Below are 16,974 nucleotides of genomic sequence, written 5' to 3' on the forward strand. Positions count from 1 at the left end.
GTGAAAACTAGCTCTGAATATCACCTATACCAGTAAGTAACTTATTCCAAGGCAGTGAGAATGACATGCCTGGCACTGTCATAGTGGTAACATGAACTTGTAGCTCAGCTGCCTGAGAATGAGTTGAGTTACACTCTATATATCAACCAAAATAAAATATGGTTTTAAATATTTTTTGTTTACCCGGAAACCAAAAATCCATTGTTTTCCCAGCTCAGACTATGGACCTTATATACTGCCATGGCGTTGGAGTACAGTAGGCTTGGGAGAGGACAGAAGGATGGAGCAGAGTAGGTTGCTGGGTCGCTCTGGCTGCTGCTGCCACGGTGAGTGCGGGATGCGAGGGTGGAGGGAGGCAATCATCTACTACTGCTATCCCATGTCCTGTTCCTCCATCATGTTTAGTTATATATATGATGTTAAAATGTCTGGGAGCATCCTCAATTAGAGGTAGACCAATAGGAGACCCATTTATCATGGCGAAACCATCAGGGCTAGTCAATATTAGAAGAAATCGGCAAGAACAAGGGAGAAAGGTGCATGGTTGGAGGTTAAGGACTAGTGTGAATATACAGTTTATCAGTGTTAAATACATGAATAGTATCATCAGACTGAACTTTGCCATCCATCAACCACAGTTTTTTTTCCCCTGTAATTTCTGATAAGTGTGTTACCAAGTGTTCTGTTTCCCTGCATGTGAGACGTTTTTCAAAGCATCACAATACACAGTGAAATCTATTTTTATAAGTGACCAGCAAAACTTGGTAGTCTAGCAGAAATGCACTTGAACTGCAGGTTGAATGGGATTGTTCTGGAAATGATCTCTTGAGATAGTGGTGACTTAATGGAGATGCGGCTCTTGCTGGGCACTATTTGTGGTGTGTGTGTGTGTGTGTGTGTGTGTGTGTGTGTGTGTGTGTGATGGGAGTGGGGCAGTCCATTGTTCAAATTCTGTAATTTTAAGATATATAGAAAATGGTTAGCTTTTTTTTGTTGGGGTTTGCAGATTTTACCAGGTTCATTTGAAAGTAATTGACTCTGCCATCATTTAGCTACATTAAGAACTGAGTTTTTGTAGGAAAATATTTTAAAAAAAAATTAAAACAAAACACAGAAAAATGGCCTAAGTGCATATAATTGTAATACATGCTACATTTGTAGCATTCCACCAAGATACAAAAACAATATAGTTCAGGCACTTTGCTAGGATGAAATAGCATCATTCCCATGGTATTAGTTTATAGCACATGGATTCATCTCTCACTTGCGGGAAAAGTCACTGAAATAACTTATGTCACTATTAAACAGCTTCACTGCTGATGCATTGCAGCCTCAGCACATTAACTATATTTACTGTCTGAGATACAGAAAGGAGTCTGTGTCCTATCTGACGAGGAAGCAATAAAGTTTTAGTGAAATAGAAGTAAATCAAGGCTTAAGTTTGCCTAGTAAAGATACACCCAGTTATGTTTTGAATCATGTTTTATTCATATAAGGGGTTTTAGTTAGCTGTGTAAATAAAATCTGAATTTGTTAAATATTTTTTGCATATTGTCTATTGTTTGGGTCTGTTAATTAAACTTTAGCAGAAACAAAAACAGAACTGTATATCCCAAAATATCTTTTTTGCCTTTTGCACAAAGTGGGAATATTGCAAGTCAACACCTTTCCAAAGGAAAGAGGTGGGTGGATTAAAAGGTGCAAAAGATTTTGAGGCTTGCATTCTATTGGGTTCCAAGTGTATCCAAGTGCTGCATTTACTGAAAGGGTTATCAAGATACTTTAGGGTAAATCTTTGCTAGATTGGCATAGCAACAACATTGTAACTAAGTTGTTGTTGTTGCACTGTAATGTAACCACTTGCTAAAGGGATATTTTTGTTGCTGTAGTTAATCCACTCCCTGGAAAGGGGGTAGCTAGGTCAAGGGAAAAAGTCTTCTGTTGAAAAAGTGGCATCTATTCTGAGGCCTAGTTGGCTTCACTATGGGTATGTCTATACAGCAGGGCTAAAGTTGAATTAAGTATGCAATTTCAGCTAAGTCAATTGCATAGCTTAAATCGAAGCATCTTAACTCTGCTTTTGGTGCTGTCTAACAGCAGGAAGTCAAAGGAAGAAAACTCTTCCTTCAACTCCCTTACTTCTCATGAAATTAGGGTTACTGTGAGTTGGAGTAAGAAGTCCAGCTCGACATTATTTCAAAATAAAGGCTTATAGAGTAGATGAGCTCTTTGTTATTTTGGAATAATGCTTTTATGTACCCTATGTGTGTCAGATGCGTGTAACTAGATTGAACTAGGTTTTAGGTGTAGACTAAACCTTAAGAGTTCTAACGTTCTTCTGAAACTTGTGGTCTTGCTTTATTAAATAATTCATCATGCATCCATGTATTTTGCAGAGTGGTTTTAGGTTAAAGCATATTGCTTTCTGCTTGAGCATTGTTATGTCACAATGACCCAAGAATCTCTTAATACCCACTAAGGGCATTTAAGAGATAAATAGGGATTACAGAGAGGGTATGATGTATTCACAATAGTTCACTGAAATGTGATATATAATGTCTGTAATGAAAGCCTGTGTCACACTGGTCATCATAATTGTGACCTATATGTACAGATTCTATGTAAGGAGTTATGAACATACTTTTCAGTATATACACGTATGTTATGCAGCTTGGGGGCTGGTCACCAGAAAGTTGAAAAGCAGGTTTTTCCCAGGCAAGAAATGTTTATTCATCTATCTGTTTACCAATGGGTAACCATTTGCAGTCTGAGATGAATGCTAAGGAAGAATTGTGAAATCTCTGAAGAGAGGAATTTACATGAAGAAATGAACTATCAGAGGGAAGTCCCATTTGCAAGAGTACACAATGAGCTTGTCAGTTACAACTAGAGGGACATAGATTAAAGCAGTAATCTTCATCTAGGAAGCACACTGACACTGAGTTGGCTTCATGAAAAAGGAATCTGAGAGGCTTGGTTGAAAACACTGGTGAGAACTCTGTGTGAGAAACGTTATTAGTGAGGTGGATAACCTGTAAGTTAAGTTTAGGCTATAGAATACTTTCCTTATGTAACCATTTGTTTCTGTGTCTCATACAGGTTTCAATTTGAATTTCTATTCTTTCTGAAATAAATCTCCTTTTACTTCATAATTAAACTTAAGTGCTGTGTGTGGGTATGTCTACGTTACAGAGGAAGATTGAAGCTGCTGATGTCGATCTTCCAGGGTTCAAATTAGCGGTCTAGTGAAGACAGCTAATTCAAAGTGAGAGGGGCACTCTGGCCGATACCAATAACCCTACTTTCACGAGGACTAAGGGTAGTCAAAGGAAAAGTGTTCTAGCTTTGACTTCCTACAGTTAGACAGCACCAAAAGCCGAGTTAAGCTACTTCGACTTCAACTACGCAATTAACATAGCCGAAGTTGCGTATCTTAATTCTGCTTTGTCCTGCAGTGTAAACATACCCTCTGTTACGGGAGCAGAGGTCTAAGATAAAGCTAGCAAATGGTGGCATGCTGTTCCTTTGGTATCAGGGCGGGATGTCCCAGGAGTACACTTTGAAAGGGCTTGAGCTGGGGTGCATCAAAGTCAGCCTTCAAAGCAAAGGGGCAGCCTGGAGAAGAGTGCATGTGTGGCTCACAGGCTAGTTGTGTTAGAAAGCCAACACCCAATTAATCCAAGTAAGACTCCCTTATGCTGGATGCAGGTGACGATGAGATGAGTCTCATCTCTGGGTGCCCTGAAAAGCACCAGAATGCCATCCTGTATGCATAAGTTAATCAGAACTTTACAACAGGACAGAGACCATGCTACTTGATTCTCTTCTTGATCCAATAAGGCAGTCGCTTAGAGGCATTTGCTCAATGTTGTCCTTGTGCTTGCTCGCTCCACTGCGGGAGGGTGTGCCTTAAAATACAGTAATGAAGGCTGGCGTGGTCATGACTACCACCAGCCTGTGGCAGAACTAGATTCTGAAAGTCATGCCAATCCCTTGCTGCCTGAGTTATGGAGGCAACGTGCTCAGCTTCTGGGCAGAGTGTCCTCATATTGTCCCATAGTAACCCCTCTAGCTCATGAAGGTTTGGTAGAGACTGACTCCAAAGCAAGGGCAAGTGATTCCATACAGGGAATCTGGATTTGTGTGGTAAAACGGGAGAAAATGAAGGAGGTGGCAACAGGGATGAGGGAAACCCATTTCAGACAGGGAAATGTTCTTCTCTAAAGGGGCTGTTATTCATCTCTTCTTGCTCCACTCTCCCTTTTATCTGTTGTAGCAGAAGGGCTCCTTTGGATCACACAGTGTTTGATTTTTGTTATGTAGTGGCTCTAGGCCAAAATGATAGATGGGGCATTTTAATAATTTTTTTTAAAAAGCCACTGATGGGGGTCGATGTCCTGCATGGTTACATGGGAAAGAAACTGATAACCAGCTCTTCAAAAGGGAGGGAAAAGTCCTGCCACCCCCCCACGCACTCTGTGCAACTTATCAATCAGCGGAGAGGAGAGATATCTGGTCCCTGATAAGGGAGACGTTTGGGCTTTAAGAGGGTTAGCCTACAAGGAGCGGGTATAGCTCTTAGCTAGGGATGAGTCTGTATCTAGGACTTGGTGGCTGCAGCACAGGATAGCATTTTGATTTCTAGAGATGTATAACCTGATGGGATAGGGGCCTTAAGAGGAGCTAAGACCTCTTGTCTAAGGCCTTGTCTACACTACACAGTTTAGTTGGCAAAAGGCAGTTTTTGCTAACAAAATAATGGAGGTATACACACTACAAAGCTACTTTTGGCAGCAAAATAAAACCACCTTGATGAGAGACTTAGAACTTTGCTGCAAAAAGTTCAGTGAAAAAGCATCAGTGTAGATACTTCTGTTCATTATGTTGCCACAAATGGACCCAACCCCTCAATGCTTGCCATGACTTGCTCTGCTCACTGTTTTGAACTCATCTGCCCTGCATTTAGTTACACAGGCAGGCTCCTCTTCCCTTTCAAAGCTCTGGAAAGCTTTGCCCATTCCTCAGCCTGGAGAGATCACAGAGCTGCTGAGGATGCTGTTCCCGGAAGCTGAGGTGTCTGGGAGGGAATCACAAGACCATTAATGTGGTATCAGCAGCTGGGTAGAGTGGGCTGTTGCTGTAAGAAGGGGAGGAGGGAGAGACTTCTGTGCTGTGCGGAGTCTGGGGCAGTTGTGTAGTGTCTCCACTCCCCCTGCCTCAGGAATGGATGTTCAGGTGTCTGTCTGAACTTAGAGCATGCTGATGTACTCTCTTCCAACACACACAAACACTTCCCCACCACATACATTGCCTCTTTCATTTCCACATCCCTCCCTGCCCCATGATCTCTCACTTCTCCAACACTACGTCTACATTGCAACTCGTAATCTCATTTTCATATTTTCTGCCGATCCATTTTTGAGCAAAAACAAGCAGTGTAGACATTTTCTTTTTGTGCAGAAAACCCTTTTCCCCCAAGATCTGTATACAGGCAGTCCCCGGGTTATGTACAAGATAGGAACTGAAGGTTTGTTCTTAAGTTGAATCTGTATGTAAGTCGGAACTGGCGTCAGCCGCTGCTGAAACTGATCAGACCAGGGAGACGGGGAGCAAAGCCTTGGAGCATGCCCGCAGCGGGACAGCCCGGGTGTGCTTGAGCTGTCCCCCTGCGGGCGTGCTCCGCGGCTTTGCTCCCCGTCTCCCTGGTCTGCAGGGAGACGGGGAGCAAAGCCTTGGAGCACGCCTGCAGCGGGACAGCCCAGGCGTGCCTGGGCTGTCCCGCCGCTGGCTTCCCCCGTGGCTTTGCAAAGCCGCGGAGGGGCTGGGGCTGCGGGGCAGCCCAGGCACGCCTGGGCTGCCCTGCAGCCCCAGCCCCTCCGCGGAAGCCGGCGGCGGGACAGCCCAGGTGCGTCTGGGCTGCCCCGCAGCCCCAGCCACTCCGTGGCTTTGCAAAGCCGCGGGGGAAGCCGGCGGCAGGACATCCCAGGCACGCCTGGGCTGCCCGGCTGCCCGAGCCCCTCCGCGGCTTTGCTCCGCGTCTTCCTGGTCTGCAGACCAGGGAGACACAGAGCAGCTTTTCTCGCCCCGGAGTACACGGGCGGCGGGACCGCGAGGTCCCGCAGTCCGTGTCCTCCGGGGCGAGAAAAGCCACATTCATAACTGCGGATCCGACATAAGTCAGATCCGTGTAAGTCGGGGACTTCCTGTACCTCCTTTTTGGGGGCATAAGGACCTTGCAGAAAAAGTGGGTTTTGTGCAAAAGGAAAACATTCACACTGTTTGTTTTTGCGCAAAAACACTAGTACAAAAACAGATCAGCAGAAAATATGCAAATGATTGCAACTCATGCAAATGAGTCCCTCGTTTGCATATTTTTTCTAAGAAAACTCCTCATGTAGATGTAGCCATACTGTTTGTTTCTGTCTTTTTACCCTCGCATTCTCTCCTCCCCCCACACTTAGGGTTGCCAATTCTGATGGAAGCTATTCCAGGAGATTTCCTCCCACCCCCCCAACATACCATATTATCATTTTCTTTAAACATTTCCTTAATCTTCGGGGTTGTTATCAATAGTTACCAGGACATAATGCTGATTCCAGGAAACTCCAGGCCAATCCTGGAGGATTGGCAGCCCTACCCACACTTCCATTGGAGAAGCAGCTGCTAATCTAGTAGGATATCCATGGTGGGATTGAAAAACCTCCATTTTATGACACTGTACCTCCTCTATGTGGTGTTGCAAATGTAACCCACATGCCTACAAGCATGTTTCACAGTCTCATGTGGTGGCACTTAGACCACTTACAGTGAGAGATAAGAATGTGAGAGTCAGCTGGCTTTATAGCAAAAGCTGAAGAGGCTCATGCACTATATTCCAGAGGTCTCAGGTTTGATTCTGCCTGTTGGTGGTTACACAAGCCTTTCTCAAAGCACCCTGCAACCATTTGCATAGTGGGATAGTTACCACAGTGTCACATGCAAAAGTTGCTAGTGTGGGTGCACTCTGCTGAAATAAGGAGCATAGTGTGGACAGGCAAGGCCTAGGAGCGGAGCTTTTTCCAAGCTTAGAGCCAGCCAAACCTGGCTACCCAAGGGAACGTACATAGTGCACCTGAGTTGCTGAAATGCAGTTACCTGTCCTGAATGCTTGCTCAGGAATGTGTATTGCACAGTGTGTGGTACCAAAATAGCTGCCCCCATATAAACCCTTCATCTGCAAGAGGGAAGAGCTCCTCTGTTAAACTAACAGCTGCATGTGACTCACAACTGAGATGGGAGATCAGTTTTATTGTGCTTTGATTTTATGTTCAGCGTCTTTCTCAATAAGACTATGAATAGGTGCCCCTGTGGCAGAACTGTCCATGCAAATTCTACAATGGTTAGGCATTATCTGGTGTATTACAGATGGAAATGAAGCACTCCACTCCTTTGCTTATGTCAGTTTAAATTAGGACCTTCTGGTTACTTTATTACAAACTTCTCTTGTTTGGATTTTGAAGCCATGTCAGATATTGTTAAAACATGATCTATAATGCAAGATTGAGCTCCAGAATATCTAGGCAAAAGGATGGATTATCCGGTTGTATAGACTCTTTCATATGAACAATGTACCAAAGCTCAATAGGCTTTCTTAACAAGTCCCCATTGCCTATTTTAACAAATGCATATTTAGGATTGCCAAAGTACAGCAAGGTCACTGCCTGATTGAGTAATCTGACACTTACAAAGAGATGTAGTGTAATATGTCTACTAGTCTCCAAAGAGTATGGGACAAAATAATAGTGGAAGTGAAAGATAACAGAAAAGCAAAGGTAAAATAGCATTTCTTAGGTATGTCAATCCTGGCAACATCAGTCCTGCCACATGCTAGATGGTGAATGAAAAGAGAAAGGAAATGTCTCATTTTAGCACTGAAGATTACTTGCCATCAAAGTGATAAGATTCCTCAGGATTCATCTGGACCATTTAAAAAGAGGGATTGGATATGTACAACACATTGAAACTCTAGCCAATTTATCACTCTTGTGAAAACCAAGATTATGTATTTTAAACAGCACATGAGATGCATTAAATAAATAAAAAAAACAGCCTTAAAGGCTGAGCCCAAGAATGAGCATCTGAGCAGCCTTCAGCCTTCATCATCTTAGCTCTTTGGGTGTGACAGGCAATTTTCCTTTTTAATTTTCTCTAGCAGTGAGGAATCCAGTGGCACATCTTAAAAGATATGACCTTATCCTTGTAAGCTACCTGAAGCTTGGCAGGAAATACAATGACCTCAGTGCCTATGAAAGGCCATCTTGAAGGGACCAATTCCCCTGGGTTTGCTTCAGTGGGCTGAGGTAGGGAAGGAAAAATTTGATTTTTGCACACAATTCTCTTCTCTGCTCTGGCTCTTTTTACTGATGTTGCTTCATGATAGCATTGCACATTTTAAAATTATGGGTGTTCCATAAGAATGAATAATAATTTACACTTGGCCAAAATAATGCGCAGGATCTGGTCCTAAACCAGACCTGTACATGCATATAACTATTCACTTGTATTCACTTGCATAATTCCCTTGGAATCAATGCAGCCATTCTCTAGTATTAGTTAGATACATACATTGATTCCAAGGGAGCTACAATTGTAAGGAGGAGTGATTTCCTCCATCCCATCCCACCCTCTGCCTATAAAACAAATGTAGTCTTTGAGTTAGTGTTGAACAAAAACCACAAATTTGCTTCTGTTTTCGGTTGGGGTCTACATTCATTTGCAACTTAAAGATACATTGTTTTAAAATTATATTGAGCTCCTTTATTTTTGAAAGGATGTCATCTTTTACTACTGGACTTGGAAGACAGCTATCCCATAAAGTATCCTTATTACTTTAGCCACTTCAAGAAAAAAGTTAGAAATCCCCAATATTCCATCTTCCAAAGTGGCAGTACTATGGGTTTGCTGTATCTTTCCACTTTGAGCAGCATCCCTCTTATATTTAAAGTGTTGTTTGCAGTGAGAAATGTGACTGTTGCTTAGACTGTGAACCTTTTCTTCGCACTTGGCTGTTACACACCTGTGTAGCCTCACTGGAGTCCATGGGACTATTTCAGAGTAGAATTACCCACGGTTGGAAATAAGGGACTCACAATTTAGGAAATCATCACTACCTTTTCCACAGAGCTGCTCCCTTGGGCCAGATTCTGTCATCTTCAGGCTTACTTGTACCTGACACCGGAAGACCGAGTCTCTTTTTAAAAAAACAATAGTATATGATACTACTCAACATAGAGCTTGTGTGTGGGAGGGGACCAGAATTTAGCCCTTTGAAGTTTAGCTCTGATATTGTTCTGACTAAAATATGCCACATTGCAATCCTGTCCACACTGGTGGATGCATCTAATATGCAGTTTAAACTGTGGCTGTTTGCGGTTGGAGACAGGAGCCATTGTTTACATAGGCTAGGTAATTCAGGTTTTCTCCAGGCTGGCAGAATCCAGAATCTGTGTCTCAGCAGCAGTTTAAAATGCCTGTTAAGGGATTTGTCTAGGAAGTCTGTGGTAGAATAGAGAATTGACCCTTAGCCTCCCCAGTACCAGTGACTGACTCAGTGGGCCATCCTTCTTCAGATATGATCATTATTGGCTTCAGAGTTAATGCTCTACAGAAGACAATAGGGCAAATCACATCTGTTGGGTCTGTTATTTCTGCAGACTGACAAACAGGTTGGTTTTAAATTCATTCAATGGGGATTTTTGTGAGCATAAGAGCTAGAAACTTCTTCTTAATGAAAGCAGAGACTCTGAATAGAAGATGCAGGGACCAGAGGAAAATATCCATTCATCTGGTGGCCAAAAGTCAACACACTCAACCCCTTTATTTTAATTTGACTTTGCAGGGATAGACTCTGGGGATTTTAGTGGGACAAGGGAGGGCCTGGTCTACACTAGGGCTCTATTTTGAAATAACTCTCCCTAGGCTGAATTTATAAGCAGAGCGTCCACACTACCAACCCGCTTATTTTGAAATCTGTACTCCTGCTTTTCTTGGAGAATAATGATAATTTTGAAAGTTATTTCAAAATAGTATTAGTGTGGATGCTCCAGTGCTGCTATTTTGAAATAACTACTCCTCAGAGTACTTTGAACTAATTACTCCCCAGTGCTTCCTGGGGCTCTAGTTGAGGTAGCACATCCTCATTAATGGAGCCTGCCTTGGACTAGTTTTGAGGCTTCCCTATACTGGGGACACAGTATTTTGATTTTCTAAAATCAGGAGTTAAGTCGAAGTTAGTTATTTCAAAAGTGTCTTCAGCCACGTCTAACTAGGAAACTGAGTCCCAGTAAACAACTTCAAGTTGGCACTTTTAGAGTAATTTTTCAGATAAGAAGCCCACTTTCAATAGATGCATTATAACTTCATTGCAGTGTTACAGCATCATTACATGCAATTATAGCATCACATAGCAACATTATACATGCCAGCAATTTTGCTAGATGTATTTACATGAAATAGATGACTTTAAATAGAGAAATCCAGTGTTTGATTTATGATAATTAGAACATATCATGGTAATCAAATTCCTTTTTAAAAGACATTCACAGAATTCAAGATATACTAAAAGAATTAAATGTAAAACACTAACCCAATAAAGACCGTTGTCAGTAAAGGAGGAAATAACAAATGCACAGATAAAAATCACTACCTGCTCTGCTCTATAGACTCCAGATCAGTGGTGGGCAATTTGCAGCATGTGAGTGAGCTTCAAGCAGCCCATCTGGGTTCAGTGTATGGTCCACAAGACATTTTGTTTACCATTGCCCATGTGCAGAGTTTCCAGATTCCATTGATTTCTGTCTGCATAGTTTTTTTTCTGATAGGTATTACTAAAGTGATATGCCCATAAAGCAAGGGGACATTGAATGAGGGCTGATTGCACATAACACTAGCTGTGAGAACCATACATTCCCTCTGGATCCAATCAAAGTGCTGCTATGGATCGAACGGCACACCCTGCACATTCTAGGTGTGCAAGCATGGCTAGTAAAACTTCCCTATCCTGGAAGATGGTCTTGGTTATGACAATCTTACAACCCACTGAGATAAGAGGGCCACTCATGCGGCCCACTTACTGGCCTAGGTTTCCCATTGCTGCTCTACATCTAACTTTTGCCCATGTGGTCACAAGTCATAATCTTAATAGTCTTCCAACTGTTGAGTTAGTCATTCATATATTGTTTTGTGCATCTGCCCTTTGTATTGTACGAAGTGCTGGTACCAAACCAGGAAAGGAATTATGACTTTTTTTAGTTGGCTAGTCTTTTCTCTCTTGGGTGGTCCAAGCCAGTAAGAAATTACTCACCTTTTCCAGTGAGTGACAACCTGGGAAGCAGTGATCATGAGATGGTAGATTTCAGGATCCTGACCAAAGGAAGAAAAGAGAGTAGTAAAATACACATCTTGGACTTCAAAAAAGCAGATCTGATGGGCAGAATCCCCTGGGATGTTAACATGAAGGGGAAAGGAGTCCAGGACAGCTAGCAGTATTTTAAAGAAGCCTTATTGAAGGCACAGAAAGAAACCATCCCGACGCGTAGCAAGAGAGGCAAACATGGTAGGAGACCGGACTGGCTTACAGGGGAAATCCTTGGTGAACTTAAGCACAAAAAGGAAGCTTACAAAGAGTGGAGACTTGGACAAATGATCAGAGAGGAGTTTAAAGGTATAGCTCGAGAATGCCGGGGGGTTATCAGGAAGGCGAAAGTGCAAATGGAATTGCGACTGGCTAAGGATGTGAAGGATAACAAGAAAGGTTTCTACAGGCATGTTAACAAGAAGGTGATCAGAGAGGGTGTGCGGCCCCTAATGGATGAAGGAGGTAACCTAGTGACAGATGATGTGGGGAAAGCTGAAGTACTCAATGCTTTCTTTGCCTCTGTATTCATGGACAAGGTCGGCTCCTGGACTTCTGCGCCAAGTGACGCAAGATGGGATGAAGATGGACAGCCTGTGGTGGGTAAAGAACATTTAGGAACTATTTAGAAAAGCTAAACGTACATAAATCCATGGGTCCGGACTTAGTGCATCCGAGGGTACTGAGGGAGTTGGCAAATGTCATTGTGGAGCCTTTGGCTATTATCTTTGAAAAGTCGTGGAGATCGGGAGAAATCCCAGATGACTGGAAAAAGGCAAATGTAGTGCCCATCTTTAAAAAAGGGAAGAAGGATGATCCAGGGAACTATAGGCCGGTCAGTCTTACCTCGGTTCCTGGAAAAATCATGGAAGCGATCCTTAAGGAATCCATATTGAGGCACTTGGAGGAGAGGAAAGTGATTAGGAATAGTCAGCATGGATTCACAAAGGGCAAGTCGTGCCTGACCAATCTGATTAGCTTCTATGATGAGGTAACTGGCTCGGTGGACATGGGGAAGTCAGTGGCTGTTATATACCTTGACTTTAGCAAGGCTTTTGATACGGTCTCCCACAATATTCTTGCCAGCAAGTTAAGGGATTGTGGATTGGATAAATGGACGGTAAGATGGATAGAAAGATGGCTAGAAGGCTGGGCCCAGCGGGTAGTGATCAATGGCTCGATGTCAGGATGGCGGTCGGTTTCTAGCGGAGTGCCCCAAGGTTCGGTTCTAGGACCGGTTTTGTTCAATATCTTTATTAATGATCTGGATGAGGGGATGGATTGCACCCTCAGCAAGTTTGCGGATGACACTAAGCTGGGGGGAGAGGTAGATACGCTTAAGGGCAGAGATAGGGTACAGAATGACTTAGACAAATTGGAGGATTGGGCCACAAGAAATCTGATGAGGTTCAACAAGGACAAGTGTAGAGTCCTGCACTTGGGACGGAAGAATCCCAAGCATAGTTACAAGCTGGGGACCAACCGGTTAAGTAGTAGTTCTGCAGAAAAGGACCTGGGGGTTACAGTGGATGAGAAGCTAAATATGAGTCAACAGTGTGCCCTTGTAGCCAAGAAGGCTAATGGCATATTAGGTTGCATTAAGAGGAGCATTGCTAGCAGATCCAGAGATGTCATCATTCCCCTTTATTCGGCTTTGGTGAGGCCGCATCTGGAGTATTGTGTCCAGTTCTGGGCCCCCCACTACAAAAAGGATGTGGACGCATTGGAGAGGGTCCAGCGGAGGGCAACGAAAATGATTAGGGGGCTGGAGCATATGACTTATGAGGAGAGGATGAGGGACTTGGGTCTGTTTAGTCTGCAGAAGCAAAGAGTGAGGGGGATTTGATAGCAGCCTTCAACTTCCTGAAGGGAGGTTCCAAAGAGGATGGAGAGAGGCTGTTCTCAGTAGTGACAGATGGCAGAACAAGGAGCAATGGTCTCAAGTTGTGGTGGGAGAGGTCCAGGTTGGATATTAGGAAAAACTATTTCACTAGGAGGGTGGTGAAGCACTGAAATGGGTTACCTAGGGAAGTAGTGGAGTCTCCATCCCTAGAGGTGTTGACAAAGCCCTGGCCGGGTTGATTTAGTTGGAATTGGTCCTGCCTAGAGCAGGGGGCTGGACTTGATGACCTTCTGAGGTCTCTTCCAGTTCTATGATTCTATGATTCCATGCTGGCTAGTGCATTGCTGGGAAAGGGTTGGAGCTACTCCTGCCCAGGGGAGTTGCAGCAGCTACCATACAATTACTTTTCTCCTAAAAGGCCTGGGCAGGAGAGGATACATATTCCCTCAAACTTCTTACATGGCTGTATAGCCTTGGTCACAACCTGGCACTTGATTATTAGTATGTAGGGAATTCTGCATGCTTCTTCCACCCAATGGAGCCTCTGGGTCAGTACTATGCACACCAATGATGTTTTGGTTTTCCACTTCAGCTGAAGTGTAATGGGAATAGGGGGATGGTGCCTCAGGCAATATTGTGCGTGACTGTACACTCCCTGTCTCCCAGCACCTTGCTATAACTCTTGGCTGAAGCACAGGCTGGACTTGTCTCTTCATAAAGCATTATAGAGTTAAATTCCTGGTCTATTGTATGTAAAACCATGATAAAGGGAGATTAATTCCCAGTCCATTTTTAAGAGTACTGTACAGTTTGTTAAAAAGTTTCAGAGGGGTAGCCATATTAGTCTGTAATAGAAAAAACTTAAAAAACAATGAATAGTCCTGCAGGGATTTCAACAACTTCCACCCCACCATCAACCTTAGCATGGATCAGTCCATACAAGAGATCCACTTCCTTGATTCTACAGTACAATTACATGATAGCCACATTTCTACCACCTTATACTGGAAACCTGCCAACCATTACACTTGCCTACATGCCTCAGCTTCTATCCAAGGCACATTTCCCAATCAATTATTTACAGCCAAGCTATAAGATACAACCAGATTTACTCCAATCCCACAGACAAAGACAAACACCTACATGATCTATAAAAATATTCTTAAAACTAAAATACCCACCCAGAGAAGTGAAAAAACAGATTGACAGAGCTAGATGAGTACCCAGATGGGATTAGCTTCTTAAAGATAGACCCTACAAAGAAAACAGAACTCCCCATGTCATCACCAACAACCCCCAACTTAAACCCCTCCAACACATTATCAACCATCTTCAACCTATCCTAGGAAAATGACAGGCCTTTAGAGACAGGCCAATCCTCTAACCTCAAACAAATTCTTTCCAGCACCCACGCAGCACACCTCCATCATACTCATCCAGGACACCACCCCTTCAGTCAACTCTTGGGCCAACTCTGTCCACACATTTATATAAGCGACATCATCACAGGACCTAACCACATAAACCTCTATATCAGAGACTCATAACTGCACATCCACCAATGTGATCTATGCCAGCGATGCCCCTCTGCCACATATATTAGCCAAACTGGACGGTCTCTACGACAAAGGATTAATGGATACAAACCAGATATTTGAAATGGTAATACACACAAACCTGTTGGGGGACATTTTAACTTTCCCAGGCATTCAATTAATGGCTCTCAAAGCTTCCATATTATTACAAGCCAATTTCAAAAACCAGCTTGAAAGGGAAGCTGCAGAGCTTAATTTCATTTACAAGCTTGATAGCTACAAGAGAGGTTTAAACAGAGACCTTAACTGGATTACTGCTACACTCCACATCCTAATGACATTAAAGGCCAAACATCAGGTACTTAGAACCCTCTCTATCAGCTTCATTTAGCATAGAAACTCTGACTAATCTTTTCCCATTTTTTTTCACCTTTCCTTTCCTTCCCCTCCCCATCCCTTCTCTTTCTCTGCTATTTATTTGGAACTTGGACTCCTTACTCCATTCATCTGAAGAAATGGGTTGTGCCCACAAAAGCTCATGATACTATCTACATTTTTAAAAACGTATTGAAACTTCAAATATATTTAAACTTTTTTTGTTAGTCTCTAAGGTGCTGGAGGACTATTCATATAGTTTGTTAGTAAAATATTAAATGTACACACAACTCACTATAAATAATATATATACTCTTATAAATAGCATTTGGAATAATATGAGTGACTTTGTTTAAAAAGTTATTAGTCAACTGTCCCTCTTGTTTCTGTTGCAAACATACACATTCAAATGTTTAATATGGCCTCTTCCATACTTCAGCATACCACTCTCTCACCCCCATCTCTCTGAGATAATTTCTCAGCCTTTGCATTGATAGTACCGGTACATAGTGAGGTGTGTCAGTTCTTTAAAGCTTGAGATGTAGCAATATCTCAGTCCTTTCAGGCACTTAAGAACCCTGTTAGCATTCCACAGTCTGGGGAGCTCCATAGCTTGCTCCATAGTTTCTAGCCCCTGAGTTAATAGTGGATTGGTCCTCTCAGTGGCTGGTGAAACAAAGAAGTCTGTAGTTTATATCCAAAATGGTTTCAGGGCTAGAGTAAGCATATAACAATCCATTTCCGTGATCTCTATAAGGCTTTTGTTTTATAGGGCACCATCTTCTCTCTGTAAATCCAGCTAAGTTAGGCAGGAATTCACAAAACCTCAGCACACTCAGCACATTCTTTTTAACTGAGACACAATCCCAATTCAGAGTTTATAGCTCAATGTAGGTTCTACCCTGTAGCCTCTGGGTGTAACCAACATTTTCCCCTCAGCTCTGCCTCTATGCTCATAAATCACACCAGGGTGGATCAAACACTATCCTAACAGAGTGTTTTCTTAGTAAATAAAGCTGGAATAGCACTGACTAGAATTCAAAGTTATACAGGAAGGAGGACACAGCCCTTCCCGTGGTTATACCTCTTGGACCTACATTGATAAACCACCACGTCTAGTCTTTAATGCCTGTATTAATAACCTTCCCTCACTACTTTGATGGGTTGAGCTCTGAGAGTGGCTAAGATATTATGTACTGGGGGAGGGGGTGGGGAGGCTGGATGGATGCTTCAAATACAACCTCAGAACAGCTACTGAACATATAGATAACTGCCACCACCCGTTCTGGTCATTTCTGTGTCTTTCTAGCTGTGTGCAGAGCACAGAGTGTTCAATTACAATTCATGTCACACCTCCCTTGGAGAAAAAGTGGGGAAAAATGCTTTACTATAAAACATGTGGGTTATACAAGAAATGGAGGGTTGCACCCTGAATAGTTGTATCCTTTGTAAAATAATGTGAAGTTGCTTATGCTATTGAACTTGTTTTTTTCTGATTAAGGACTGCTTTCAGGATTGCATTAGTATAATGTCACATTATAGCAGGATGTTGACAGAATCCATGTTAGGGGCAAGAGTTTATAGGGCTCCTGTGTTAGTCTGCAATTTGCTAATGACAGTCAGGAGAAAAGCACTACCTAATAATGGGTTTGAGTCAGCAGGTGAAAAGCTTGTCAATGACTATTAATCTACCATAGCGTCTGCACTCTGCAGCCATGATGTCAAACTGCAGTTCTTTGGGGAAAAAGTTCCTTTTCTGATTGGTGGACAATTTCAGTATTGCTCAGCCTTTTCTTTTTCTGAGGGGGGTGAAATTTATCTAGATAGAC

The 16,974-nt window shown here is 42.8% G+C and overlaps 1 long non-coding RNA gene across 1 annotated transcript in view; it reads left to right on the plus strand.

Moving 5' to 3' along the window:
- The window catches only part of LOC149524039 (uncharacterized), a 72,750-nt gene that overhangs the window by 37,642 nt on the left and 18,134 nt on the right, over nucleotides 1-16,974 (plus strand). Inside the window, exon 2 of the long non-coding RNA XR_016350005.1 lies at nucleotides 214-326. This is a non-coding gene — a long non-coding RNA (uncharacterized LOC149524039). The remainder of the gene's footprint in view (nucleotides 1-213; nucleotides 327-16,974) is intronic.

Source organism: Pelodiscus sinensis, chromosome 7 (assembly GCF_052426305.1).
Source record: "Pelodiscus sinensis isolate ZL-2025 chromosome 7, ASM5242630v1, whole genome shotgun sequence".
Taxonomy (NCBI): domain Eukaryota; kingdom Metazoa; phylum Chordata; order Testudines; family Trionychidae; genus Pelodiscus; species Pelodiscus sinensis.